Here is a 20,085-nt window from a genome sequence, read left to right as displayed (position 1 = left end):
TCATACCTATTAAAATAACCATGTTTGACAGGCACAAAACCTTAAATTTAAATATTAAGAAGGCACCCCTCAGCACATCTTATTTTCCACTAGTTCCGGTTCCAGATATTTACAAGTGGATCATATGTAAAATTAAAATTGCCATGTTCCTGAAGTAACTAGACACCAAAAACTATTTTAGCTAGCTAAGCTGTAGCTGAATCAAAGAAAATGTCAAAGTACAAATTATAAACTTTAATCTGTAACTTTTGACAGGAAACTGCTAAAATAGTCATTCAAAGACTATTTTTAATTTCTTGTAGGAACAATGGCATGTGTTTTTCTTCCCTTTGCAGGAAGACCATTAAGGTGAACCTAGAAATATCAATAACTTGTAAAGGTGCCTGCCATTTTATAGGTAAATGTAAGGTGAGACCTAGAGAAGGCAATATTTCGTTCCCGCAGCCAGCCTGGCACAAAACCCAGTGGGAGAAAAGCTACTCTCAGGACTGGTTTTGGGTACCCATATAGGAGTGGCCTACTAATTTCCCTGTCCACATGTCTGGGTCGACACACAGTCTCTGCACAAGAGAGAAAAGGTTTCCCTGTCCAAGATTTTAGGAGTAAGGGGCACTGAGGGATTGTTTGATGTATGTATCCTGCACTCCACTTTAGTTGCCCTGGGATTGCGCCTTGGTCCTGGTCTACCGCTTACATATACTTAGTTCTTTTTGGCTACATATTTACTTAAAAGTTTTAAAATTTATATCTACAGTTCCCGTTATTGGATTTTTGTTGTTTTGATGTCACCTTGTTTATTACATTTCACTCTATATTTTGGTGCTTTTACTTTTTTTCTATTTTGATACTGCATAACTACTTTACACATTGCAATACATTAAGCTTGTCTCAGCACTTATGGGTTCAGCTTGACAGGTTAGTGCCATTGTTCTTTCAGGGTGGATAGCACCCACCCCAAATAATAATCTACTTTTTTTGACTTTCACTTTTTGCAGGCTCACTTCCGGGTTATCATGAGCAGTGACTGTGCAATGGTGAGCATTTCCTCTGGGTATGTGTCCGGCAGCTTCTTACGATTGCATTTTGGGTAGTCACTTGTCACTTTATTTTGCACTTGGCTACCCACCTCCCCTTATTTTATTATTTTATTCCTTTCCGGAGGCCACAGGTTTTCTCTTGGTTCACTACATGCTTGTCTGTTACCACCCTTACTCTACTTTATTTCAAACTCACCTCCCTCTTATCTAGCATCAAGGTTGATTCCTGGTATGGTGGAGAGTGATCCAATGGATGAATTAGTGGGACACCTATATTTTAAGTTGCTTATCTTTCATGTTATGTTGCCTGTGTGGGGACCACTGACACAAAATTATTGTAAACAATATTGTCGACAAAAATATCATGCCAAAAATATAATTTACCACAATAATGTGCTCCTATACTTTTAATTCCAAGTACAAAAATATCAGAAAAAAATATTGTTCACACTAATATTGTCCAAATATAAACAAACATATTGATTTTTAATATAAATAGAGGTTAAAGTAGTACATGTTTAATGTTTTAATATATACATTTAATATCTTTTAAAGTAAATATATTCCACTAATAATTAATACTATACATAAATAAATACTTATATATATGTACATACACATATCTATCTGTTTGCATTTATATGAATATATATCTAAAGTGTAACATAATTAATACAAATATTTATGCTACATTATATTAATTGTTTTATATTTTTAAATTATTAATATGAATATATATATATATATATATGTGTATATATATATATATATATATATATATATATATATATATATATATATATATAAATGTATAAAACATGTATTTCACTTTACATTTTTTGTCATTTATATATATATATATATATATATATATATATATATATATATATATATATATATATATATATAATGTATAAAACATGTATTTCACTTTACATTTTTTGTCAATATTGTAAAAGTATTAATGTGAACATATACACACACACACATATATATACATATATATTTGCAATAATACATTTAAAATATTCATAGAATTAATATAATGTAAAATAAATATTTTTATTCATTATATTACGCTAAATATATATACATGCAATAAAACAAGAAAAACTAAAAACAATCAAATAAAAAAATATTTATTATTGTAAATTAGAAATACAATAATAAAAACTGAAAAATCCCCAAAACACATTTGCAAAAAATACTACAAATATTAAAGTAAATGAAACAATAAAAACAAATAAAACAAATAATATAAAATCTAAAACAATTAATGCTACAAAATCTATTTACTCAATTATATGAAAACTGTTGGAGTCTAAGAATATTACATTTTCTGTTTCCACTCTAGTTTATGAAGCACCTCCACTATGTGACCAGGGGGGCACTTGTGATACCCCCAAAACATCCATGCTCCGTTTGCCAGGCACCACGGGGCATGGATATTTGAAAACATCCTATTTTTTCCACTGCGGCTTGAGTTGCAGCGCTTTTCTTGGCCGCAGCATAAGCCGAAATGTAAAAGGGGATGTTTCTGACCACCTACATGGCGGTCGCATCTTAATTTGACGGGTGGTACCACCGACTACATGTCGGTCCGTTTCCAACCAATGACAATGGCGGCCGGACACTCATCCGACTGCCATCGTAATTAGGCCCAAAATACCAATGAGTTTAATATCAAGTTCACCACAACACAGAGTAAGGTACATTGTGAATTCTTGGACATTAAGCTGAATATCCAAAATGACAGGCTTGTGACCACCATTCCTAGGAAAGCAACGGCAACAAACACGAAACTGCATGCCAATAATGGGCTTCCAATGGTATTACAATGGAGTATACCATACAGACAAATGTTAAGGGCAAGGAGAATCTGCTCCTCAGCAGAGGAATCTGAAAAGGAAGTGTCCAAAATGATAAAAAGATTCATCTCATGTGGTTACGGACTAAGGAGCCAATTACGAGTCTGGCGGTCCATGAACCGCCAGACTCATGTGGGCATGGCAGTCTCCCCACTGCCCTATTATGACTAGGGCGGTCGGACCACCATTGCCCAGCTGCAGCCGCCAGGGAACCGCCATTTCCTGGTGGTGGTGTGACTGTCAGGACGCCGTAGTATGCTTTGTGGCACCGCCATTGTCCCGCCAAGCATATTGCAAGTTTCCTCTCCGCCGGCGGTGTCATGAAGGTTCCTACTCCATGAACACCGTGACGGAGAGGAAACTAAGGGGGCACTGCATGGCCCCCTCTGCCTCATCTGCATGGGGATGCATGTGGGGGGGCACATGGTGTGCCCCTTTAGGTGCATGCACCCCAGTTCCTGCATGTCATCGACTTTTCAGGCCATGCCGTGTAGGAGCTGTTTTTGGCATTCCCATTGCGGTGCCCATTTTCTGAGGCACTGCTGTGGGAACGCCCAAAAACCAGCCCACCAGACTGGAGGAAACTCCTGATCTGGCGGGCAGTCTGATCACAGCTTTAGCAGTGAAGCAGCGTGGCGGACCCGGTGCCGCACCACCAAAGTCGTAATCAGGCCCTAAATGGTATTAAAGATGCCTGGTTGTGAAAAATGGAGGGACATGTTGTTAGGATTGCTGAGCTCCTCAGGGTCCGAGCGACGTAATAGGGGTCCACCTCCCGATATCCCCGGGCTCCAACCAAAAGGTTACAGAGCCCAAAGGCGATCAGGCGAGGGAAAACAGGAAGGGGGGAAGGGACAGCGGGGAATAGAACCTGAAAGACAAATGGCACAAAAGTTATATCGTAGTTACAACGTCTAGCTACTCTCATATAATTCTCACTAGAAAGGTAGTTACCATGTGTAGTGGGAATCCTTCCCCGCGATCACTGAGATACCTCTCTCAGGACCGCAAAAATCTCACTCCAATACCCAGGCGTATTCAATGTCTGACAGCCACCACACTCAGCTTCAGTCACACCCGCAAAGTCATGAGCCTCAGTCTTTCTTCAGACCCGAGGTGAAGTCATCCACTCCCTAAGCGCTCATTCTGCTCCGATGTACTGACTGTTGGCTTCCACGGTTACTATACCGCCGCCTGAGTATACCAAATAGATAGCGCTCCTTCACACCCGTGAGGATCAACACGCTACTAGTCTTGCTTCCCCAAAAGTACCACTGCTGCTCGATGGTTATTCCTCACCACCCATACAGCAGGTGGGTTGCAAGGCTTCCCCTACTCCTTAGTCCCCCTGCTCAGCCGAGCAAGGCTTGGTCGGGATACTCCTCCTCCGAACCCGGAGGGGGTCTGTGTGGGGTGAGTAGCACCCTCGAAAATAGTACAAGTCTGGTGCACCTCCTATGGTGCCCCCCCAAGTGATATCCGCTCCTCGCGGACCTACAGTTCTGCACTCTCGCTTCCCCTCTGAGTTACGAGCGCGTGAGTACGGGGAAAGGAGCCAGGGACTCGCTTCCTACCTGCTCCTGAACTAATCACGGCAGACGCTGGATGTTGTCCTTCCGCCGTGCGCGGCTTCCGTCTGCTCGGTGCCTTAAACTCCAGGTGCTCTCTGAGGACAATGCGCAGCTCCGCTCGTCTGCGGCGAACACGGAAGTTTCCTCTGGAAAGTAGAATAACGCACACCTTCGGCTGCGGGGGACGTCGTTATATGGGCGTCCACTTCCGGGTCCTCGAGGCTGCTGGGAAATGTAGTCTAAACGCTAGGTAGGCGCGTCGGCCTACGAATCCTGACAGAAGGCCCTCCTCCCAAGCGCCTCCTAGCACCCGGCTTCCCCGGATACCGGTTATAGAATCTCCGCACCGCGAGCGGCGCATGCACCGCCTCCGCGGGTTCCCAGGAGTCGTCCTCCGCCGTGTACCCCTTCCACGCGATCAAGAACCATAACTTGCCCCTGCGATACTTCGCGTCAAGGATGCTCCTGACTTCGTACTCCAAACCCTGCTCACTCCAAACAGGCGGCGGGGCTCTCCTCCTGGCCGACACCGCCGGTTTCAGCAGGCTACAATGAAAAACGGGGTGGATCCTGAGAGATCCTGGAAGCCGGAGTCGATAAGCCACCGGATTGACATGCCTGACCACCGCATAAGGCCCGATGTATCGTGGGTGGAAAACGCTGCGCAGCTTGAACCTGATGTTCCTGGTGGACAGCCATACCCTGTCGCCCACCGCATACTGGGGACCATCAATCCTGTTCTTATCAGCCCACCTCTTGTAGGACCGCTTGGCTGCCTGTAAAGCGCGTTGCACCTTCCGATGCAGCCGTCTGAGGGCGCGGACATGCTCTTTCACCGAAGGATGATCGGACACTTCTGAAATTTGCCATAAACGGGGACATCCCCGTCGAACTGTGTAAGGCGTTGTTATATGACAGCTCCGCCAACCAAAGCCAGGATACCCAAGAGCCCTGTGCTTCCGACACATAGCACCTTAGGAACTGTTTCAGAGTTTGATTCAAGCGCTCTGTCTGCCCGTCGGTCTGTGGGTGAAAGCTGGTTGATGTGGCCGACTCCACTTGCAGCGCCTTACACCAAGTCTTCCAGAAACTGGCTATAAACTGAGGGCCTCGGTCCGACACGATCACCGATGGTAGTCCGTGGAATCGCACCACATGATTCAACAACAGTTGCGCGGTCTGACCCGCCGTGGGGAGGTTTTTGCATGGGACGAAATGGCCCATTTTGGTCAAACTGTCCACCACCACTAGGATAGCCGCACACCCCTGATCCAGGGGGAGACCGGTGACAAAATCCAAACTGATATTCCTCCAGGGCTGTTTGGGGGTGGGCAGTGGGAGCAATTTCCCTTTCTTTCGGCCTCTCTCTCCTTTGACGCGGGCGCATGTTTCGCATTGCCTGACCCACTTGTGTATGTCTTGGGTCATGTCGTCCCACCAAAAATGCCGCCTCATGGCCTCCACAGTTTTCCTGACTCCAGGATGACCTGCCACGGGCGACACGTGACACCATTGGAACGCCTGGTATTGCAGTTTGGGCTTGGGCAGGAACAGCCTGTTTCTATGAAAGGGGAGCCCCTTCGTCAGGGTTCGCTCTGTGTCTCTCTGAGCCCACTTCTTCCAGTCGCCCACAGAACGGCTGATGCGTACCTCCTCCACAAATTGATCTGCCCTCAACACACAGATGACCTTGGATGGGTTAATGATAGCCACCGGCGCTGGAGTGAGATGGTCCTCCTTCATGGCCTGTCGGGACAGTGCGTCTGCCTTCTTGTTCTCTGAGCCTGGCCTAAAAGTGATGAGGAAGTCATATTCCTCAAAAAAGAGAGTCCACCGCATTTGTCTGGGTGTCAAATGCCTGGCCGTCTTCATGAACTGAAGATTTCTGTGGTCGGAATACACCGTCACTGTATGTTGGGCTCCCCACAAGTAGTGTCGCCACTCCTGGAAGGCCTTTTTTATTGACAGCAGCTCCTTCTCTGCAATGGGATAGTTTACTTCTGCCTTGTCTAGCTTCTTTGAAAGAAAGGCTACCGGGTGCAACCTCCCTGTGACCTTATCACGTTGCGACAATATGGCCCCGATGGCCTCATCCGACGCATCCGCTTCCACTATGAATGGAAGGTCCATCTGCGGGTGTCGGAGGATGGGAGCCGAGGTGAATGCTTTCTTGAGGCGTTCGAAAGCCTGGGTGGCTTCAGAGGTCCACACAAACGGCACTCCCTTGCGAAGCAGGCGAGTAATGGGCACGGCGATCTGGGAGAATTCATGTATGAATCTGCGATAATAGTTCGCGAACCCCAGAAAACTCTGAACATCCCGAACTGTCCCGGGAATGGGCCATTCGCGTATCGCCTTCACCTTTCTCTCCGACATATTCAACCCATTCGGACTTAGAATCACTCCTAGGAACTCCACCGTGTCCACCCCAAACTCGCACTTACTGAGCTTACAGTACAGCTTATTCTCTCTTAGTTTCTCCAAGATCAACCCTACGTGTCTGGTGTGTTCTTCGATCGTGGAGGAATAGATCAAAATGTCATCTATGTAGACGACTACAAAGATGTCCATGTACTCTCGCATGACTTCGTTCAAGAAGAACTGGAATGCCGCCGGGGCATTACAGAGCCCGAACGGCATCACCAGATATTCATAGAGCCCAAAACGGGTCTTGAACGCTGTCTTCCACTCATCCCCTTGTCTGACCCTCACCAAGTGATAGGCCCCTCGTAGGTCTAGTCGAGTGTAGATGACTGCCTTACGCACTTGGTCCAACAGAACGCTGATGAGTGGCAACGGGTACCTATTCCTGATGGTGTTCTTGTTCAGACTCCTGTAATCGCAACATGCTCTCAGCTCGCCATTGGCTTTAGCTATAAAAAACAAGGGAGAGGCTGCAGGGGAGCGGGATGGCCGGATAAATCCCAGTGCCAGGTAGTGGTCTAAGTACTCCCTCAGATGTCGTGTTTCAGGCTCGGACAATGCATATACCCTACACGTGGGGATGACGGCTCCCTCCACCAGGTCAATCCGACAATCGTATGTCCTATGTGGAGGAAGACGTTCCGCCTGTCTCTTATTGAACACGTCTTCGTATCCTGCATACACCACCGGCAACTCCACCTCTTTTTCTGCCGCCGTAGCGACACAAAAGGGGTATGTCAAGGCCAGGGCCAGCGCTTGATGTTTCTGTAGACATCTGTCCACACAACCTGGTGAGAGAAACCGGACCGTCCGGGCTTTCCAATCCACCGTCGGGTTGTGGCAACAGAACCACGGCATTCCTAGAATAACCTCATATTGAGGGGCCTCGATGATATTTAATTCTATGGCCTCTATATGCTGATCGGGCCCATCTCTTAGGGACATCTTCAGGCTTTCGGTATGTAGTGTAATGCGACCAGATTTCAACGGCTCTCCATCTACGGCCAGTACTTCCTCCGGGGAGTCCCTGCGGACTACCCCTATCGATAAAGACCGTACCAACCCCTGATCTATGAAGTTGCCAGTGGCCCCCGAGTCCAACATTACCAGTACCTGATGCACCTGCTGCCCTACTTCTAGCCCGGCCTGTAACACTATGTGGGCTTCAGTGCGGGTGGACCGAGTCGTGGTCAACGACGGTATTCTCCACTCCGTATCCCCCGAGGGTCCCCCCAGGCTCTTCTCCAAACCGCTGCTTTCGTTACTTAAGGTAGACGCCGCTGCCCTCTTTCCTCTGTACAACGGATGGGTGGTTTTGGGTTTCGCCGGACATTCGCGCACGAAATGCCCGCGTTTCCCGCAATACATACAAAGGCCTAGGGTGCGGCGGCTTTCCCTTTCGGTTTTGGACAAAGGGGCTCTCACTGCCCCTACCTCCATCGGTTCGCTGTCAGAGGCCACCGGAGCCGTGTCTCTCCGTGCGGATCTGTAAGTGGACCCTATCCCTCTGTGTCTATCTCCCATCCTTTCCGCCATGCGCCCATCCAGTCGCAATACCAGATTCATCATGGCGGTGCACGTGGTAGGCTGGGGGTCAATCTGGGCCACTAGGTCCTTGAGATCCTCGCTCAATCCCTGGTAGAACAAGGACATCCGCTTGTCTTCGGGCCAGGACGTCTCTGCCACCAACCGGTTAAAGGAGGTGAGGTAGGTAACCAGGTCGCTCTTCCCTTGCCTCAAGGAGAGCAATTCTCTGTCGATACCTCTCTCAGGACCGCAAAAATCTCACTCCAATACCCAGGCGTATTCAATGTCTGACAGCCACCACACTCAGCTTCAGTCACACCCGCAAAGTCATGAGCCTCAGTCTTTCTTCAGACCCGAGGTGAAGTCATCCACTCCCTAAGCGCTCATTCTGCTCCGATGTACTGACTGTTGGCTTCCACGGTTACTATACCGCCGCCTGAGTATACCAAATAGATAGCGCTCCTTCACACCCGTGAGGATCAACACGCTACTAGTCTTGCTTCCCCAAAAGTACCACTGCTGCTCGATGGTTATTCCTCACCACCCATACAGCAGGTGGGTTGCAAGGCTTCCCCTACTCCTTAGTCCCCCTGCTCAGCCGAGCAAGGCTTGGTCGGGATACTCCTCCTCCGAACCCGGAGGGGGTCTGTGTGGGGTGAGTAGCACCCTCGAAAATAGTACAAGTCTGGTGCACCTCCTATGGTGCCCCCCCAAGTGATATCCGCTCCTCGCGGACCTACGGTTCTGCACTCTCGCTTCCCCTCTGAGTTACGAGCGCGTGAGTACGGGGAAAGGAGCCAGGGACTCGCTTCCTACCTGCTCCTGAACGAATCACGGCAGACGCTGGATGTTGTCCTTCCGCCGTGCGCGGCTTCCGTCTGCTCGGTGCCTTAAACTCCAGGTGCTCTCTGAGGACAATGCGCAGCTCCGCTCGTCTGCGGCGAACACGGAAGTTTCCTCTGGAAAGTAGAATAACGCACACCTTCGGCTGCGGGGGACGTCGTTATATGGGCGTCCACTTCCGGGTCCTCGAGGCTGCTGGGAAATGTAGTCTAAACGCTAGGTAGGCGCGTCGGCCTACGAATCCTGACACATGTGAAAAACGGAGGGACTTCCTTCTGTATATACAAAATTACGGATCATCTAAAGAAGATAACAATAAAACACAAAGATTATTTTGAGAATTCAACCAAGAATAATCAGATATTAAACGGATTTGAAAAAAGAATTGGCACATATTAGAGAAAGATGACCTTTGAAGCAATACAGTGGTTTTGGCCCATTAAAAACCTCTAGAAGAACGAGATCACTAGTATATAGTTTTAACTAAGAGCTTTTATGATCCCGAAAGAGGGCAAGATTGGCTATCAGAAAGTATGAACGGTTTTGTGAAATGTAATACCTATAAAGCTTGCCAATATAGGACAGAATAACATGCAACACAGGTTATGTCATTTATGCACTGGAATGTGCATGTGGGGAACTTTATATTGGCAAAAAAAGTTGAAAGTAAGGATGCATCAACATATAAGAGCAATCAGCAATGGAGACAAAAGCTATCCAATGGCCAATCATTTTGAATAATACCATCAAAATCATTAACAAGATTCAAATATTATGGGATGAAGCATATTAAGACATCCTTGGGGAGATGAGAGGGAAAGAGAGCTGAAAAGAAACTAGACAGATTTTTGATGTTGGGTACAGGGATGCCATGGGGCCACAACACAGATGCTGAATTATATGTACACCTGTGGGTTGTAACATGCTGTGGGAGTGTATCTGCCAATTTGAAATTATTTAACCATACATGAGACAAAAGGATATTGTTTACAAAACTGAATGTAGGGATCAACTTTGCTGAAAAAGGCCATACTCCGGGTTATCTGAATAGGGAAAAGTTTACATTTCACTTTTCCCTTTGTCTCTCCCTCCTTCCCCGTTTCATATTTACTCCTAATTATATAGCACTTTATACACACACATAGCACTTTACATTGATATGATCATCATGAGCTCCCACAATATCCTAATAGCTGATTTGTAACAAATTTGCGAAAGTTATCTTATCTTTCCACTTGTCACTTTATGTGATGATTATTTGTAGAGATATCTGAAACTTAAACAATTAGGTACAGATATTTTACCTCTGCACCAAGATGAGAAAAATGGGTACTGTGCAACACACCTGTGAAGTGTAATACTGTACAATTCGAGTGCAATCATAAGTAATTGATGTGCAATAAGAATACGCCAGTTTATACTAAGCTGCATCATTTGTTACATGAGAAATAATCAGTACTTTAACTATCAAACACAGGCACTTTATGCTCTTGATAAGGAGAGTTATTGTGCAATATAGCTAGGAAAGCATCTATTGGTTATGTGCAGACAGTTTTATTCAAATATTGTGCAACATAACTATTATGTGCAATAATGCTTAGGCACAGACACTTTACGCTCTCAATAAGGAGAATTGCTGTGCAATACATCAAAGAAGGCCCCGATTGGTTAAGCACAGACACTTTAATTCAGATATTGTGCAATATAAATATTAGGTGCAATAATGCTTAGGCACCTTTTAACTATACATTTGGTGATGGGGACAAATGTACCACTCATAGACAGTAACAGTGGTGCACACTGTTGAACTATTGCATTCGTATGGTTGATGTGCTATAGTACTAGGAAGGTATTTTATGAAACCCTTGTTATCATAGCCAGTTATCTACACAGAGTAGCAGGGACAAATATAATCTGGATTTTTTGCACCAATATTGCACAAATAGCTGATGCCGGTGATAACTGATGCGCCATAAGAATTAGGAAGACATTGTTTGCCTTTGTCCCCCTAATTCGAAGATTAATATAATTCAGCGGAGGTGAGTGGAGTAAGTGGATATGAAAATAAATATCTGTCTTTATTAATACCAGCTCAATCAGATTGTGCTAATTTTTTTGAACAAGTGCATTTTAGCAATACATAGGAGATGGGGTGATTTTTATTTATCATACATATAGGGGCCGATTACGAAGCGTTGGTCGGAGCCATTCCTACCGTATCATAATCAGCTGGTCGGATTCCCTTCCGACCAACCCATTAGGATGGTGTCAGTCGGAAAGGAATCCTACCGGTCATTATGACTGGCTTCCGACAGGCTCGGAGAGCCCGTCCTCCAGTCAGAATGACTTCAGTAATCCCAAGGGCGGCTCTTTCGGCCTGAGGGATTACAATGTTGGATTCCTACAGCCTTTCTGTGTCAGCCTTTCCGACACAGAAAGGCTGAAGGAAGTCAACTTTGGGGGCCCCCAGTAGGGTCCCCATGGGTGCACTACCTCTGGTTGGAGGCCGAAAGGGCAACTATGGTGCCCCCCTGTTGAGCCCTGTACCCCGTGGCCGGCACCTTAAGGTGCCGGCCACGGGGTACAGGGATGAACTGCACATAGCCGTTTTAAAATGAATGCATGCCTTCCGGTCAGAATGCATGCTCCCATTGTAAAGAATAGGAGTGCGACCGAACTGTGTTCGGTTACATCCTAATTGCTCGCTTGGGATGGCCTACAGGAGGTTGGTCGGTCCCAGTACTAAAGACTTAAGACTTAAGTCCGCCAGACACCGTAATTAGGACCATAGTAACCATAGTTGAATTCCCCTACCATCTCCACAATGGAGTACAGCTCGTAATCAGGGATGGGTTAATCAGCATTTTAGTAAGAAATATGCAGTATTACCTTTTAACATTAGCTACAATAGATGGCGGAATAATAATCGAACTACCCAAGAATGGCAAAGTATAGACTGTGATTGAACCATGCATCCCAACTTGACCAATCAAAATGTAAAAATTGTTCGCCACGTTGATCTTTGAAATGCATTGACCTTTCGTAAATGTATATTGAATATTATCATTTGACCATGTGGACAGGATGTTTTTTTTATTTTATTTTTTTTATTTTGCAAAGGATTCAAACTCAAAATATCCATACAATAGTGATAGCCTGTTACATACTTTTTCATTTACATTTCATTTTACTAGGGGGATATTAGTCATACAACAACGCTACGTCAACCAGATAAAGGAAAATTAACTAAATAATAGGCAGTGAACAGACAGACCATAGAAATATTTAGCAACTTATTCCTGAATCATATCATACCAAATAGCATTAGACTTCCGTAATGCCTTAAGACCTCTGACCCTAGCCAGAGCTTTTTCACGCTTAAAATTGTTTTGTAAAAATACCCCACCACTCCATTACATTACATGGCTTTGGAGAAATCCATGCCCGAGCTATATCAAGTCTTGCAGAGACTATAGCTATAGTTAACAGAGCTCTCTTAGATCTGTCCGCATTGTCTTTATGGCCGAGCATTATCTCAGTTGTAGTAAAAACCACTTCCCATCCGAGCCGGTTTCTTAATACATTCAGAAACTTTTGCCAGAAGGCCACTAACATAGGGCACTCGACAAACATATGTACAATGTTTACTCCAAATTCCCCACATTTAGGACACCCCGTCCTATTGCTTAAATGATGAATGGCCGTTTGTCCCCACCTAGCTACCTTATCAGGTGTATAATACAACATAGTTATTGTTTTAAATTGTTGAAGCCTTCAAATTAACAGACCGTACTGCCTCTTTTGCTGTAGATAATGCTGCCTCAAGGGTTGTACCAGATATCTCCTCCGCAAGAATTGCGCTTCATTTCTCAGCTAGGAGCTCCAGTCTTTCCTGACTGAATATTTTATACGCAGCACCAAATAAATTGCCCTGACCAGGTTCATGTAAAAAGATCAGTAATTGATGAGGTGTCACCTCCCTAAGTCCTTGTGACCTCATAAAATAATCCCTGAGTTGAAGATACTTAAAGTAATGCCGGTGTGGTATAGAAAAGGAGTCTTTCAGGTCTTGAAAGGTACGAAAACCCTCTAGATCATATAGATCTTCCAGTTTATCTATCCCAAGACTGACCCAAAGTTTGGCTATTCTGTCTCGAAATATATCTGGAAGAAATGGATTATCCCAAAGCGGGAATTTAGTAAAATAAGTCGCCATGGAATACGTGGTAGATATGTCTAGCCAGACCATAGCTATACTCCTCAGGGTCTTAAATCATACACTCTTAAAATAATTGGGGTCCTGTATTCGATAGAGAAATCTACTAGAGTCTTGATTTAGTAAAAGCCTATGGCTGAAATCTTGGTCCATATTGGAAAAAAGGCTACGAAATTGGCTCGTAAATGAAGCCTAATAGTATAATTTAAAGTCAGGAAGTGCTAAACCACCTTGGCTGAATGGATATTAAAAAAATTTAAATTGCCCGTCTTGCTCGCCTGTACCCCCAAATAAAACTCATCGCAGACTGCATCCCCTTTTAGCACTGGTGCCACTTACTATGTGCCCCGTAAACCATGGCCCGGGTGTTGTCATCATCATCATGTAGCCGAAACTGACTTGCTGTCAAGTATGTGTCTGTAGCATTCATCTCCTACATATTGCCTGTATCTGCTTGGTTCTGTCCTCTGCATCAGGCCCTGGAAGAACACCTTCCACTGTCCCCTAAAACACTCCGCAACATTTACCTTGGACATCGACGAGGACCCGCTCAGCTCTGGTGTTCCTATCTCACTGCACCGTAAGTCACCGTCCCGTGTGTCAGCCGCACTGCATCTGGGGCCACTAACTCTGTGCACCACAAATCATGGACCGGTTCTGATTGAGTTCTGTGCTGTGGACAGATCACGCAACAATGTTACCTCATGCAGTGGTGAAGACCTGGGACTATGATGAGGAAGATGTGGCAAGTGTGCGGGCGGGAGAAGGCACAGACAATGGGAGGGCAGGAGGCAACAACCAGAAGGAAGGAATGCAGACTGGAGGTGGTAGTCCAGCTACACACCCGGATCTTAGATTGGTTATTGTGCTGTGGACTGCGGACGCAACTGTCACCTCAGACAGGGTGAAGGACCTGGGACGCTGTTGGGTGAAATGTGGCAGGTGCAGCAGGTGCAGCAGGGATATCCCGAGGGATACGATCCGAGACAATTTCACACATGAGCACGCTCAGCTCTAGTGTCCCATCCTCAGTGCACTGCAACTCACGGACACTTCTGTTTGTATGTTGGGTGACCTCTGTACCTGCTCCAGCTCCACCCATGTTGCTCAGCAGTTGACTCTGTCATGCTGGTGCTTTCTGTTTTCATTGCACTGGTGTCCACTGTTTAAGTTATTGCCAGCACCAAGCACTCCATACGGGCTGGCATATACTCACCCGACGCACATAAAAAAACATAACATAAGCGTCACTGTACATGTGGCTCTGCCATTAACGGGGCCCAGTGCACGTGCCCGTAGCCAGTTCAACATGGTATCTGCGTGTGTCCCTGTGGTCTTGTTGTATGCATGAGGGCCATGGGCCCTACGACATTACATTGTGCTGTGTACAGCGGACGCAGACATGTCAACGCAGGCAGCGGGTTGGGCTTGGACATGTAGCTTGGTCGTCACCCACTCATTTCGTAAGGGGAGTGGACTGAGCCGTCGTACGCAGAGCCAACGTGGGTGTGTGACTGATATGTGCGTGCCCCTGGACGTGGTTCTGTACTGGGAATATGTATCTGCATGTGTCTCTATAGCAGTGCAGTGTAGGTGGTCCCTGAAGGGTAATAGACACCCATGTATCTGGTCTAGTTTGCCTTCCTTGGGTCCGGACCTCTCCCACACCTGTTTGGCCAACTCCTTTTGGCGTTCTGACACCTGCCATTAGGGTGCCATGTGTGGGTTGGTGAGGTGTTGTGAGCCAGCCGTGCTTGCGGATGGTTCATGTTGTCTGGTGTGTTGCAGGGGCTGGGTTGTCCTCCAAGTAGCTTGGCTGCCCTGGTCCTGGTGGTGGGTTGCGTGGGATGTCCATGGGCTGTTGTTGGACATCGGTGTCGAGGTGTGGTGGTCCTCTCCGGCATCACTGATGTGTGGTCTTCTGTGCTCTGCTGAAGGTGTTGTGTGTCCCTCTGCAATGTGAAGGGGAGATGCATGTTGACATTGTGTTGACATGTATGTTGGTGCATTGTTCTTGGTTACATGCAGACTGTATGACAATGTACATTGTGACTGTTTTGGTAGTGCAGGATTTAGATGCGGAACAGTGTACATTTGGACTACATTACGGATGTGAGGTTGTACGCGTACATTTCCATTTCACAGTTTCCAGCTCTGTCAAATGTAGTAGGCCTGTTTCTGCGCGTGTGCGGAGCCAGTTGTGTCCTCTTTTCAGCAGTGTCAGGGTTGCACATTGTGCCACATTGTCGGCAATGTGGATGTGCTGTTATTGTTATGTGTGCGTGCTGCTGTGTGCCACGGGGATGGGGGACATGATCCTGGGTCATTGTGGGTGTGCAGTGTGCTATACTTAATTGTGCATGTGTTCTGTTCTGCATGTCTGCCCCCATCGCCCCAGTCCCTGGTCGTTACTCACCCTGTTGATGTTGTGTCAGGTCCACACGAGCTGTGTCCGCACTCCCGACACCTTGCACCGTTTCCACGCTGTTGACTGTGGCCTCCGTTTCCTCCTGCTCCTCCTGTGGTGCAGAACTCCTACCTTCTGTGGCCGTTGCTGCCTTCTTGTTGGCAGCGGCTTTGTGCCTGGTTTAGATTTTCACATCATGCCAGCGCCTCTTGGCCTCCTCCATTGGCCTCCTGGACACTCCGACTGCATTCCAGGTGGTCTACTTGTGGGTCAGTTGCTTGTTGTGTTCTGTCACCACCATGACGCTGGTCTTGTTTTCCTGTGGACTGCACCCCGTCTTCCTCTCCCTCTTCTCCTTGGCCTTCCACTATCGGGTTGTTCCTTGCTGGTGGTCTGTGGGTCTTGTGGGGTTCCCGTTGGCCTCTGCGCTCGGGCACGGTGCATCCATGTTGCTACGCACTTTGGATTGTTTCCGGTGTGTTGTTTTCGTGTCTTTTATGGTGCATTTTCCAGCCAGACGCATGGGATTTGCAGTCCTGCGCTGGTTTTCGTGGCTTCTTGTTTTGCGATTGGCCTCATCGCAGCTTTTTTGGCGTTCGCGTTTCGCATTTTTGCGCCATGGCGTTGATTTTATCACGGCCATTTGACACGTTGTCTGGTGACTATTGCATGGTACCGCCGGGTTGTGAATTCTTAGTTAACACAGAGTCATTTTCAAGTGATAGGCTGCGATGTTGAGAGTTGCGTTGAGCTACTCTTGCGGTAGTTATCACACGTTCTTGAGAATATACCCCGTAGTTTCTAAACAATGTCCCATTATGGGGGTTTCTGGTGTATAATTCAACAAAATCTGGGTCTTATCAATATTCAATTTGTATCCAGAGAAGGCACTAAAGCTATTAGCCTCCCGATTATTTAATTCTACAGACCGGGCTGGGTCTGTCGAGAAGATTGTAATGTCATCCGCATAACCATTAGGTTTTAACTCATTAAGTCTAGAGGTTAGTGGCCGGATACCTTTGTGCATCATAAGTGTTTGAATAAAAGGTTCAAGATACAAGGCAAACAACAGGGGGGATAAAGGGCACCCCTGTCTTGTACCCCTATTTATACGAAACACCCTAGACCATAAACCCTCATAGCCTAATTTAGCCTGGGGTTTGCGGTAAAACGCTCTTACCCATGTCAAATATCGATCAGGGATTCCCATAGCTGCAAGGGTAAGCCATAAATAAGCCCATGCCACCCAATCGAACGCTTTTTCTGAATCCAAAAGTATCATTCCTACTTTAACATCAGTTTGCTCCGCTAAATCAAATGCTAAAATGGCTGTATTAATATGAGTAGGTTTGTCCCTTAGAAAACAATTAGGGAGGGTCCAAGGGATTGTTTAAAGACCAAACAGACTCAATCCCCTGTTCAGTAATCAATAAACCAAAAAAGTCTGATGGTCTATGTGTTAGAGAGAGACAACAGAAAAGACAAATGCAAAAGGTAGGAGAGAAACTTTAAAGTACTATTTGACTATAAAGGATTTCCATCAATAACCAGTGATTGGTCAGTATCATCATCTGGATATCCAACCTTCCCACCACAATAAACCTCTCCAACAAGGGGTGTTGTGTGTGGTGTAGGTGTCAACCAGAGCACCTGAATGTAACCCGGGAAGGGGGAAAAAAAGAAGACAGCAAAGATCACTGGCTTAGTCAAGAATATGTAAATATATACCGAAAATGATATATGAACAGTGCAGTGCAGAAACGTGAAGATTAAAAAAGGATTTAGAGGAAAGAAGAAGTTTTATTCAGGATATTCCTACTAATCCTTTGATTAAAAATTGGTGCAAAAACAGCTTTTAACAAATAGGCTGTGTGACAATACGGTCGACATGTTTCAGCCTTCTTGACCCCATGGTCAAATGGCTTTCTTCAGGACCTTATAATGTACTTGTATTGCTACTGCAACAATAAATGTGGCAAAAATTAATAGTAAGTGTATAAAATACAACCTTCGTGGTGTGTGGCTCTTCGTGCAACCAGTATATTTGAATTATCTGTGCAGAACAAAGAAGAGAAAACCAAAAAAACACAATTGCAAAGTTAAACATGCTCTCTCAAAAATGAAATGGTGAGTATTGGACAAGACCAATAGCATATTTCAAGGTGCTTACCTGGTTAGCACGAGGAGTAAGCCTCACCTCACCCGGTGCTGACTCAGGTTAAGGGAGGCCCCGCCCTGTAAAGAATAGGGAAGGAATGTAATGCTATGGTTGGAAATAGGGACTAATTAGTATGATACCAATCGTCATCGGGATTAAGGACTCCCAATGAGGATTAGGAAAAACAGGACACCGTTCAACTGCCCTGTTGAAAGCTCTGTTAAAAGCTCTGTTGAAAACTTCCCAGGCAGAAAGACAATGCTACACTCAAACGTTATTCAAGCGTATGTCTAGTTACGCAGCGTGTACTTCATAACAGAGTGTCTGTAATCAAAAAGGAACTACATCGGCAATCACTACAGCGGTGCAGCCGTGCTATGGATGATTACAACACTGACCATGCGGTGGACTGCGGGAAAAAGCCGGAAGGGACTCTGGCATTTACTAGTTAATCTTCCGACTTGACTGAGCGCGCAGCGAGTTGTATGTAAAAAAGTCAAAGGAGAAGTCGTATTGCCTACCTCTCCGTCGGTACCTCGGGATATATCTGAGCCGTATGGGAGGTAACTGCAGACTCGAATTGTGGTCATTTAAGCAACCACGGTGTACGTGAAATTACGTTTAGATTAGTCGGCCAATGGCCAGCCTGTGTCGTCATTGTCAGGAACTGAACCACCAATCCTCGTGTGGTAGCGCTAAAAACTACTGAGTGACGTCGGCACACCAGGAAGTAGTAGTTCTGTGAGAAAATGTCAACTTTATCGATCCTGACAATGGGAAAAAAGGAAAAAGAACTCTACAAAGGCTGATATGTATGTAGAGGTCCTATACTAGCTAACACAAACAGTTGATTAGGGGTAACGCCTTATTTAAAGTTACGTTAAAACAAGGGCAAAGAGTTAAAGAATCACATGTATATGCATGTATTCAGTGTGTGTAACAAGACGTATGAGTGCAGCCGTATGTCCAAAAATTATTTCTAGAAATTATGTGCATGCAGCCGTATGTTAAAAAAATTACTAGTAGCCACAACAGTGTATGCTGGGTCATGTAGAACGATGGAACTATACCTAGTCAACTCATGTACTGAGGAGAACACCATAAAAATGCATGTCATTGCAGTGTGTGTGCTAACAAGCATGTATGAAGGCAGTTAAGGGATGTAGAAACAACTGAAGGCAGATCAGAGAATGTAAAAACAGAGAATGTAAAAACAACTCTGCACAAGGTTTGTCTCACAAGGAAGCCCAAGGGATGCCATCATTTAAACCTTCTAGATCGCTGTGAATTTTGAAAACCCATCTTTGTTCTTTGAGGAACAAGAAACGAGATATATCACTAACATGAGATGGGACAAAAGGCTTTTCTAAAACAGTCCAAGAGAAATCGTTGGCTTGGTGATTTGCCTCGAGAAAGTGGCGTGTTAACCTTGTATTCGTTTTCTTACATCTGAATGTACTCTTGTGCTCAAGCATACGTTGTCTGACTTTTCGAGTAGTCATACCCACATATCGAAGTTTGCATGGGCACTCGATCAGGTAAATCAAGTTTTCACTATTACAATTAGTGAAAATCCTTTGTTCCCACGGTGTCTTAGTGCCAATATCTAAAGATTTAGAGTGTTTGGTTTGTGGGCAAATTGAGCATGTGCCGCAAGGGTGGTGTCCCTGGACCGCTGGTAAGTCCCACAGAGTACCAATAGGACGTGGTCTGTCTTCTTGAGGTCTTGTGTGGACCAGTTTATCTCTGAGATTACTTCCTCTCTTTAAAGAAAATAAGGGTAACTGTATCTTTTCTTTACATGAGTTAAGAAGACGCCAATGTTTCTTCACACATTTCTGAATCCCATTAGTTAAAGTACTGAAAGTGTGAACAAAGGTTAACCGATCTAGCGGTGGTTTTACAAAAGGCGGTTCTATTAAGGCCTCTCTGTTGTTGTTGGAGGCCTTAATAGGTTTGTCCCTTCCCCTAATAAAGCCACGTTGTTGCTCCGAAACCAACTTTTCCATAAAGGGAGAGAGACGACTAGCCCAA

The sequence above is a fragment of the Triturus cristatus genome, chromosome 3_2, assembly GCF_964204655.1.
Source record: "Triturus cristatus chromosome 3_2, aTriCri1.1, whole genome shotgun sequence".
Classification (NCBI taxonomy): Eukaryota; Metazoa; Chordata; class Amphibia; order Caudata; family Salamandridae; genus Triturus; species Triturus cristatus.
The sequence above is the reverse complement of the archived record's forward strand: the minus strand, read 5'-3'. Positions refer to the sequence as shown.